Source organism: Schistocerca americana, chromosome 2 (assembly GCF_021461395.2).
Source record: "Schistocerca americana isolate TAMUIC-IGC-003095 chromosome 2, iqSchAmer2.1, whole genome shotgun sequence".
In the NCBI taxonomy this organism is placed as follows: Eukaryota; Metazoa; Arthropoda; class Insecta; order Orthoptera; family Acrididae; genus Schistocerca; species Schistocerca americana.
The window spans coordinates 73962947-73972996 of NC_060120.1; positions in this window are offsets into that span (position 1 = coordinate 73962947).

Here is a 10050-nt window from a genome sequence, read left to right on the forward strand (position 1 = left end):
GCTACGGTCGCAGGTTTGAATCCTGCCTCTGGCATGGATGTGTGTGATGTGCTTAGGTTAGTTAGGTTTAAGTAGTTCTAAGTTCTAGGGGACTGATGGCCACAGTCCCATAGTGCTCAGAGCCATGTGTGTGAACCACTCTTGTTTCTCGCATCCAACATAATTCATTTCTCTGCAGATAGATGAGTCCACTGATGTTGCAGGATTAGCGATTTTATTAGCTTTTGTCCGTTATGAATATTCTGGATGTTTTGAGGAGGACCTCTTATTGTGCAGACCAGTACCTGCCAACACAACAGGTGCTGAAATATTCCGTCTATTGGATGATTTTTTTAAGGACTAACGAAGTTTCATGGTCTAATTGCATAGATGTGTGCACAGAAGGTGCAAAAGCTATGACGGGTCCTACAGTCGGAGCGATAAAGAAAATAAAAGAAAACGCCATGATTTGCAGCAGTAGTCATTGTGCTCTCCACAGATACGCTTTAGCTACGAAACAAATGCCTGTTTCGTTCAAGAAAGTTTTAGACGAATCCACTCAAATCATTAACTACATAAAATCATGGCTGTTGAAGTCAAGACTTTTAATAATACTGTGTGAAGATATGGGAAGCCTTCATCATTCCCTGCCTCTCCACACAGAAGTGAGGTGACTCTCACGTGGGAATGCATTATCTCGGTTGTACGAATTAAGATTGGAAGCTTTTGGAGCATAACACCAGATTAACAGACCTTATTAATGACGAAAATTGGCAGTGTATACTTGCCTATTTGTCAGATATTTTCTCCAAAATGAACGAAATGAGTATTTCACTCCAGGGGCAAAGTGAAACAAAGTTCACTACTATCGACAAAGTTCGAGCATTCAAGAGGAAAATCAATTTTTGTGCAGAGAGTGTCGAGGAGGGGGAGGTTGAGTGCTTTCCTCTTCTGTAGGAGTTTTTGAAAAACAAAACATTGGCGCTGGGGAAGAGCTTGTTTCATCAAATCCTGGACCATCTCTGAAGCTTGATGTCATTGTTGGAGCATTATTTCCCAAAAGCTGAAGATGAGGAGCTGCAGAAATACGAATGCGTGATCAACCCATTCAATGTATCCAAAAAGCCGAACATTCAATCATCAAATGAATATGAGTTGTTGATAGAAATTGCCACAGACCCTACCATGAAATCAAGTTTTGACATTGACGGTTACTCACACTTTTGGATCCGTTTGGATAACAAGAAATACTACCCCCTTGCAGAAAAGGCCAAACGTGTACTTCTTCCGTTTGCCACAACAAACATGTGTGAATCTGGATTCTCGATCTATGCTGCCAACAAAACTAAGTACTGAAGCTGTCTAGATGCGGAACCAGACATCCGTCTCCAGTTGTAAAGAACTGAACCCAACTTTTCAAAACTGTGTCAGCAGAAGCACCCTCAACCATCAGATTAGGGTTCCATTACTATTCCTACAGACTCATCTATAGTAAAGCAGAAAGCATTTTTCTTCATAGATGCTCAGTGAACATACCTGAACTATAACTCTGTAGGAATTTTGTTTGTCTTCTATCATTTACAAAATAATTATTAATTGAATTCTGTTGGCATTGATATTTTTGTTACGAAAATTAAAATCATCTAGAAAGCGAATTTCTTTTCTTAATAATATATTCTGTCCTCTCAGTTAAAAATATGGCCTGCCTATACTTCAGTTACAATTACTTGCTATTACTCTGACACTATATTGTGGCAACTGGCTGCGAGCGTAAACAAATGAGGACTTTTCACGTGCCACCTTGTAAAAGGTAAACCTCCTCTGTCAGAATTGTTTACTTTGAGATAAAAAGTCTTACGTTCTGTGAAATGATTTGTCTTCTTATATAGAAATAAGAGAGTCTGTTTGTTTTCCTAATTTGTTTACAGTCGAGGCTGACTGCCACGATATAGTGTCAAAGTAGTAGTTGAAATTGTCAGCTGTGGCTAAACTGTTACCACGCCGCCTGCCAGTTGCCAGCTACCAACTGACAGTACACTGTTGCAAACCCGCCTGCTAGCTGCCTGCTACGGACTGACAGCTGCCGTTCAGTAGACACGCAAAGACGTAAGAAAACTAGACTTTTGGAGCTGTTTACACGGGCACGAAAATCGATTGTGGAACTGGAAAATGGCCGGCCGCGGTGGACGTGCGGTTCTAGGCGCTGCAGTCCGGAACCGCGGGACTGCTACGGTCGCAGGTTCGAATCCTGCCTCGGGCATGGATGTGTGTGATGTCCTTAGGTTAGTTAGGCTTAAGTAGTTCTAAGTTCTAGGGGACTGATGACCTTAGATGTTAAGTGCCATAGTGCTCAGAGCCATTTGAACCATTTTTTGAACTGGAAAATGGCTTCATAAAAGCAGATTTCCAGAATCGATTTTGAAATGTTTACCTGACCAACCAAAAGCGGAACTGGGACATCGGCTTACGAATCCGGTTTTGGAAACACATGTAAACTGGGTGAATGTATTCCCACACATTGCACCACAGATGTCACAATAGCCCTTTAAAGGAATTCCCTTGGCCTCTTTTCTTTCGTGATGTGTTTGTATCTCGAATCATGGGTCTGCCTCTTTTCTTCACAGCCGCGCGGAATGGCCGTGCAGTCTTAGGCGCCATGTCGTCGTGGATTGCGCGGCCGCTCCCGGAGGTTCGGGTCCTCCCTCAGGCATGTGTGTGTGTGTGTGTGTGTGTGTGTGTGTGTGTGTGTGTCTGTGTGTGTGTGTTTTGTCCTTAGCGGAAGTTAAACTTAGGTTAATAGTGTGTAAGACTAGGGACTGATGACCCCAGCAGTTAAGTCCCATAGACGTTAGATACATTTGAACACCCAACAGCAGCCAAACGGTGGAAGTGAACAGACCACAAGTGGCAGCTTGTCAACAGCGAACAGTCTGGACGTGACGTTGATTGCTCTTGGAGGAAGGCAGCTCCAACGTGTGAAATGTCAATTACCAAGTAATTTTAATCAGGCTATAGTGTGTTGAACAAAGGGTGTAAATCCACTAGTAAGTGTCTGGATACAGTGGGAATTAAAATTGGATCGTTAATTTCAAGTTGTTTTCATTCATCTCTAAGCCGAAGACTATTCATACCTCGCGGGGAGGGGGGGGGGGTTCTTTGGGAACATGGCACTTGCATTAAGAAGCTTTCAGTCCCCATGGGTTTCGCTCTGAAATTTAAAGTTACTGTGCTCTTGGCTGACTAGGGGTCCACCATGGATTTTCAACTGAAGAAGGGGTCCGCCAGCTGTAAAGGTTGGGAAGCCCTGATCCAGGGTATTCGCAAGATGTCTCACCTAAGATTTCTCTAACGACTCTGAAAATAGTTCCGATTATAGCTACAGCCGACAAAAAAGAGAAAAGCAAATGTATTGATATTCAAAGCAATTCTTATTTATTCTTCACTCTCAGTTACACAGTTTTGATACACGACATCTCTGTGGATCAACATTAGATCTGAAACAAAGTATGTAGAAGTGTGTAGTGTTTGTTATTTTACAATCAGAAAATAATTATACATAATTATAATATTTACTTATGTAGTTGCTTCAACAAACAATCGTATCTGTGTCAGAACCTCACGTGTTTTGCAACTGCTGTCAAGTTTTTAAGTTGATGTCTGGTCCGTCAGATACCGGTTTAAGACAATGACCACAGTTGCTAAACACAGTACTCTGATGTGAGATTTTTCCACAGACACGTTAGGTTGCTGGCACAACTGTGTAAGTGAATTCCACGTTTATACACTTGAACACCACCCTTCAAAGAAAGTTGTATTTCACAATTTCATAATTTTCCAGCAAATAAAAATTACTGGTGTTTTCCTTTGATACTATTTATTTATTATGTAAAATCGAGCAACTAAGTAAATGTTATACAATAGCAAGATGTAATTTGTACATTTTACAATACGTAGAAAGCTATCTTAAAATCTGTGTAGGATTCTGCGTAAGAACGTTGTATATCTTGTAAAAGTACGTTGTAAACTAAAGTTCAGTGTCAAAAAATATTAATTTTTTGTCACTAAGGCGAAAACAATGGAATGTATTAACAGAATATATTATCAGGCATATTAAAGTAATACAATGTATTCATTTAATTAACCTCGAAACTAAAAAAAGACAAGAATATTAACCTAGCGGAATTTATACAAAGGATAAATAGTTTGAACTGTTCACTCACAAGGTAAGTTCACATAAAATTCCCTGTTCTGTACGTCAAGGTATTTACATACACCAAAGAAGTCCTTTTTCGCTGTCGATAGAGGAAACAGCTCCTAACACAACACAGGAAATCCCATGAGTGATATAGGGTTGTTAACTTGATTTCCTCTTTTGGTTTTAGCAGGACAGTGGCGTATCAAAGGTGAACGATATTTTGACCAAGCTGCACATACACTGCATTTGTGTCATATGCAGCGATATTCATCCATGTACAGAAATAATATATTGGTAGCATTCAACCATAATTTTTGTACACACACAACTCAACAACGCGTTTCGAGAGACGATGCTCCCGTCAATAGGTTCTAAAACTTATCACATGAACTTGAAGCTCTAATAAGTCTAACAGTTGAGCGTTCCCAAAATGAAATGGAACATGTGGTATCGATAGCAACGATGCCACGGCGATTGAAAGTTATTAGGTTGGCACTACGACCGACACCGACGACAGCGCCCTCTAGTCGGCGCTGTTGAGATCTACGAGCTCCACTGCAGAGTCCACCCATTTCATCCAGAGCAGTTGGCTGGGAAACTTCGCTTCAGCTTCGCACCTCAGGGCAAAGTTATGTATTATTCTTGTTGCTAAAGTAAAGGTGGTTTTAATTCACACTGCACTACCGAGAGATTTTCACCTTCTAAACATTATGCGTGGTGTCTGTTTGTTCTATATCGTGTCTCCCTACCACTTTCGCGCAACGACGCTCTGAGCGTGTTTTTTAGGGAATTGACTAGTTTGAACCGGGGACCTGTTGCTGGTAAGGAGACGTCAGACCACACATGACATGTAGAATTCAGAAGAGTTCAGTGAGACTAGCGGTGATATAACCAAATACTTAATGATTTCAGCGTCAGTTCCACTGCACTCCCTGTAAAGGAATCTTAATACTAACTAAATTTAGTGGAAGGGGTTCAAGGCTTTCCTATTTTTAGTTAGCTGGTAAAATAACGTCGAAAAAGCAGTTAAGTTTACCATTGGAAATTTTATTCTACTCACAAAACATCGTTTATAAATTACACTATTGATAAAAGAAAATATTTTAATACAGGATGGTAAAAACCAAATGCGTTCAACAAAAATGTGAACGAATATTCCCTGAATGGGTTTCCAAGTTCTACAATGGATCGGAGGATGACCTATGCCATATCACATCTATAATCTAGGTTTAAATTAAGTTTCACAAGAGAGAAAACTATCAAAATGGTCTACAGTGACCCTCAATTATCTTTAATTACTTATCTAACTTGTCGTAAATTACAGTGGCTGATGTGGCTTCTCAATAACTATATAACAGAAAAATCATCGCGTTTCAGATTTTTACTTCAAGTGGCAAATGTGAACACCATGAGCTTTAACTGACGATCGACACTAGTATTACGCAAAAAGGGGGTGTAACAGATGAGACTTCTGCAGTTCTGAGTGAAGCTTTATGCGCTGTTATGCAGCATCGTGTGCGTTCATTACCTTGTCTGTGTTCGTCAGGGGACGGCGGGCAGCAAAGCTCCGCTCACCTCGCCGTCTCGGAAGCAACTCTTTCCTAACTTCTCCTTACTACAATTTACCGAAGTTGGTTAAAAAAAAAAACTATCTGGCTGTGTTTTCATCTGACCAGTCAGGGTCTCAATGTTAACCTTAAGCTCCGCCTACAAAAATTCTGTCTATCCAATGAGAAACGTTATACTTTTCGTGGTGGGGCAATGTTTTTAAAGTTTGCAACGTAATAGAGACGTGAAAAAGTCTCACGCTAAAACTTGCAGCTGGTGTGGTCCTTTTAGCGTTATCGTAAGATCTATACTGTTCTTCTGGAGGGCTCTAGCTTTTAACATGGGCTGGGGGGGGGGGGGGGGGGGGGGAGGGTCCTAACGTAACAGAGACGCGAAAAAGTCTCACGCTAAAACTTGCGGGGTGGTGTAGCCCTTTTTGTGTTATCGTAAGATCTATACTGTTCTTCTGGAGGGCTCTAGCTTTTAACATGGGCTGGGGGGTGGTCCTAACGTAACAGAGACGCGAAAAAGTCTCACGCTAAAAACTTGCGGGTGGTGTAGTCGTAGCGGTTAGCTGGCGACGTGGGTGTCCGTCCCTTATCGTAGGGCCTTCTCGCTTAACACGGTTCTGCTCTCGGCTTCTGTTCTCGTTTCTCCCCTCGGAAATGCGTCTGTCTCACGGTGGGAAGGTATGACATGCATTAAGGCATTCTTGTGTTAGTCTGTGGTATTCCATTTGCTCACTCGTTACTCGTATTACTTTGGTTAAATAATGTCACGATTTATTCGGAGCTGTGTGACATACTACTGAATTTGCTTATCATGTCAGGGTTTTCATGGAAGGTGTTGGATTTGCCTGACACCTTACAACCTTTTCCTGCTCCTACCCAGTACCCACGCGCCACCTTCCAGGCGGGATACAAAAGAATAAATACAGATTGGACTCTGTATCCTCGCCTTACATTAAAATCGACGACTTCTGTCAGTGGCTGTCCCCTCACACACAGCACACTGCTCAAGGCCGCGTCCTATTGATCTGCGCATGGCTCGAAGAGCGTCAAGACAACGCTTCTGCAGAGGTTGTTGCTAACTGACATGTCCGCGGTATTGCTGCGTAAGCGCATCTACTGTGTCAACCATAACGCTGTTCTGTTGGTCGCCTGCATTTCCCTCACCTCCTATGTCTATGGTCGTCAGCTTTCGGCTATTTTGTCAAGAAGGCATTGCATGTTTATAAACATGTGATATCTGCCTAAAAATAATTCTACCAAAGCTTTAACAAATCTCATTCCGTAGTTATAACCGTGCACATTCACAATGTTGCAGTGTTTCTTTTCATGAACGACTATGTCCAGTTCTTCCAGGAAGTTGAGTGTCCTCCCTTTCTGTCCAAGATTTACAAGTCTTCTTTTGTTCCCTGAAGGAGATGGCCCATTGCGAACACATGCTTCGCAAAATGTGATGTGTCAAAATTACCTAGTATGAAAGTATCATTATGTTCCTTCATACTGAAAATATTCTTACTCTCTGTCCAATATGCTTTGCATCACAGGATGCGCGCTGAATTTCATAAATTCCAAACCTTTCGAACTTATTTACCTTCTAACTGACAGCATGCTTCAGGCTACAACGCACTAGGCTGTTTGTGTGGAGCGCTCTTTTAATACCATGTGGTTTAAAAATGAAACTTCCTGGCAGATTAAAACTGTGTGCCCGACCGAGACTTGAACTCGCGACCTTTGACTTTCGCGGGCAAGTGCTCTACCAACTGAGCTACCGAAGCACGACTCACGGCCGGTACTCACAGCTTTACTTTTGCCAGTACCTGGGCTGTGAGTACCGGGCGTGAGTTGTGCTTCGGTAGCTCAGTTGGTAGAGCACTTGCCCGCGAAAGGCGAAGGTCCCGAGTTCGAATCTCGGTCGGGCACACAGTTTCAATCTGCCAGGAAGTTTCATATCAGCGCACACTCCGCTGCAGAGTGAAAATCTCATTCTGGTTTACAAATGTTTGCGATCTTTTGCAAGACTGTTCTATAATACGGCATAGTGACCCTTTTCATTTTTGTCATTAAGTTTATTCTTTCTGTTCTTATTACCTTTGTGCAACAATAATGGCTATCTTCTTAATGGTGTTCAGTTCCGTCTATCTTTCCAACTCAGTCATAGGCATGTTGGCTGCCCTGGGCACTGAATTACGGGAGGCAGTTTATTTATGAGCCTGTGGATGGCATAAATCATTAGGAATCACAGCATAAGCTGCTGTCGGTTTCTTGTAAACAGTTAACGCGTGTTCATTTCCCTACATTTGATGTTAAAATAGAATTGCATATTGCCGTCAGTTTCGTGCTACATAGTTAACTCTATGTTTCTGTGGGTGTTACTGAACTTTTTTGCTGTATCTTCTATGTGTTCCTCAGGACTATCAATAAGCGACAACGTATCGTCTAAATAACGTTTATAAGAAACGCATGATGGCTTGATCAGGCTATAAAACTTTATCTTCTAGGTCATTTATCAAAAGGTCAAACATGGTCCCTGAAATGCTGGACCCCACGACTGAAACATTGTTTTGCATATAAAGCATATTATTAAAAGTGAAATAGTTAAAACCTGTAATCATCAGTAAAAGTTCAGTGAATTCAGTGCTCTCTTGAACTGAAATTTTACTGTGTATGAGGTATTTTTTCTGATTATTTCGATCGATTGGATCATAGATCCTTAACATCCAGTGAAACCAAACGGCAAGAGTCAGTAAAAGTTTCTCATTAATTTCGTTCGTCGCAGCCATACTATTACGCATCGAATAGTTATTCTCAAAGTTATAAACTGAAAAATACCTCAGAAACACCATGCGATTTGTCCAACAGTGAACTGTAGAAACAGCCCCCCTACAAGATAACTAGATGCTCAACCAAACTATAATGAACTTAATACCGCTGAGAACAACTGGATCATTTCCCCTATAATAAAAGGTATACTTCAACAAACTTCAGCTATTACATACATTCAGAGGGAATCGGGACATTCCGTATTCTCAATTTTTTCTTAAGTACTGCAAAAGCATGGTCGTAGTGCGGGAAGCTGTGCCCAAAACCATAAAATCTTGCTCTGCCTGTAGTGAAACACCCTCCCGGACCAACGTAGATGTACAAAAGTATCATTGTTCATTTGTTGTTGTGCACTACAAAACGATCACGCCAAACAATTAATCACCTTTATCACTTCAAGTCTGTCATACATGAAACATACTGAGGTAATTTCAGCTGATCCCCATTTTCGTGACACGAGAAGTGCATTGTAGTTTCCCCTTCTCCTCTATTGAAGAGAGCAGGGTTACTTGTGTAAGTTGCCCCTGATAATATATACCCGAATGTCGTAATGTAGGGCACGATAAAATTTGCTGCGTGTCTACACACAGAGCACTGCAGTCTTTGTTGAACTTGGTTTCTAGAGGCGCAACATGCGGTATGCAATGTTTTGTATGCTGATTTTACTTTCAAATAGTGGAGATTACTTTCTAACTGAATTTTTTGTCTCTTTCCCTCATCATCTGCAGCAATAAGGTCATCAAAATATTAACACGTATATGATTCGGAAGTAGTAAATTTTAAACTGAATTCAGAGTTAAAAGTATCTCTATACATGTGTTCACTAGCTGGACTACTTAGATAAACGTCCTTCAAAAGCCTACAGGCGTTACTTACAGCTGAATCGGGCGATGGGTACGAGGTCTGAGACTTTAGTCTACTGAACTGGCTGGCCTCCTTCGGTAGACATTTAATGTGTGCTCCAATATCATCCGTCAGTGCACCAGTTACTGCATCAGGACGATTTCAATGTTTACAGTGGTTATCACATGGACTGCTAATTTTAGATTTCTGTATATTCTGAAGTATCTAAATGCATCGAGGTGTAACTGCAGATGCATCACAGAACGTTTTCAGACAAAGTTCAAAATTTTTACTTTAACTGGGTAATTAATAACGAAATGTACACTTCCTCTAAAATGTGGCATCAGTTTCATCTCTTCACCTGACTGGTTTTAACAATTGAATCAAGTTACTTTGTTGTTGAGACTGAGCATTGAACTTTAGTTGGTAGAAATCCGTAGATAAATGCTCCTTTAAATTGTGTATTTATTTATGAAAGAACAGGATATTTTAAAGCAGCCACGAATATTACATACTCTGTCCTGAAATAAAGATTTTATAAAATTGCTGTTATGATAATGGTGGGAATACAATACATTTATACTGCATTACTTTATTCTAAAGCAAAAATGTCAGGTTATAGCGATATAAAATTTTCACGTTTGTACCACTTTCAAT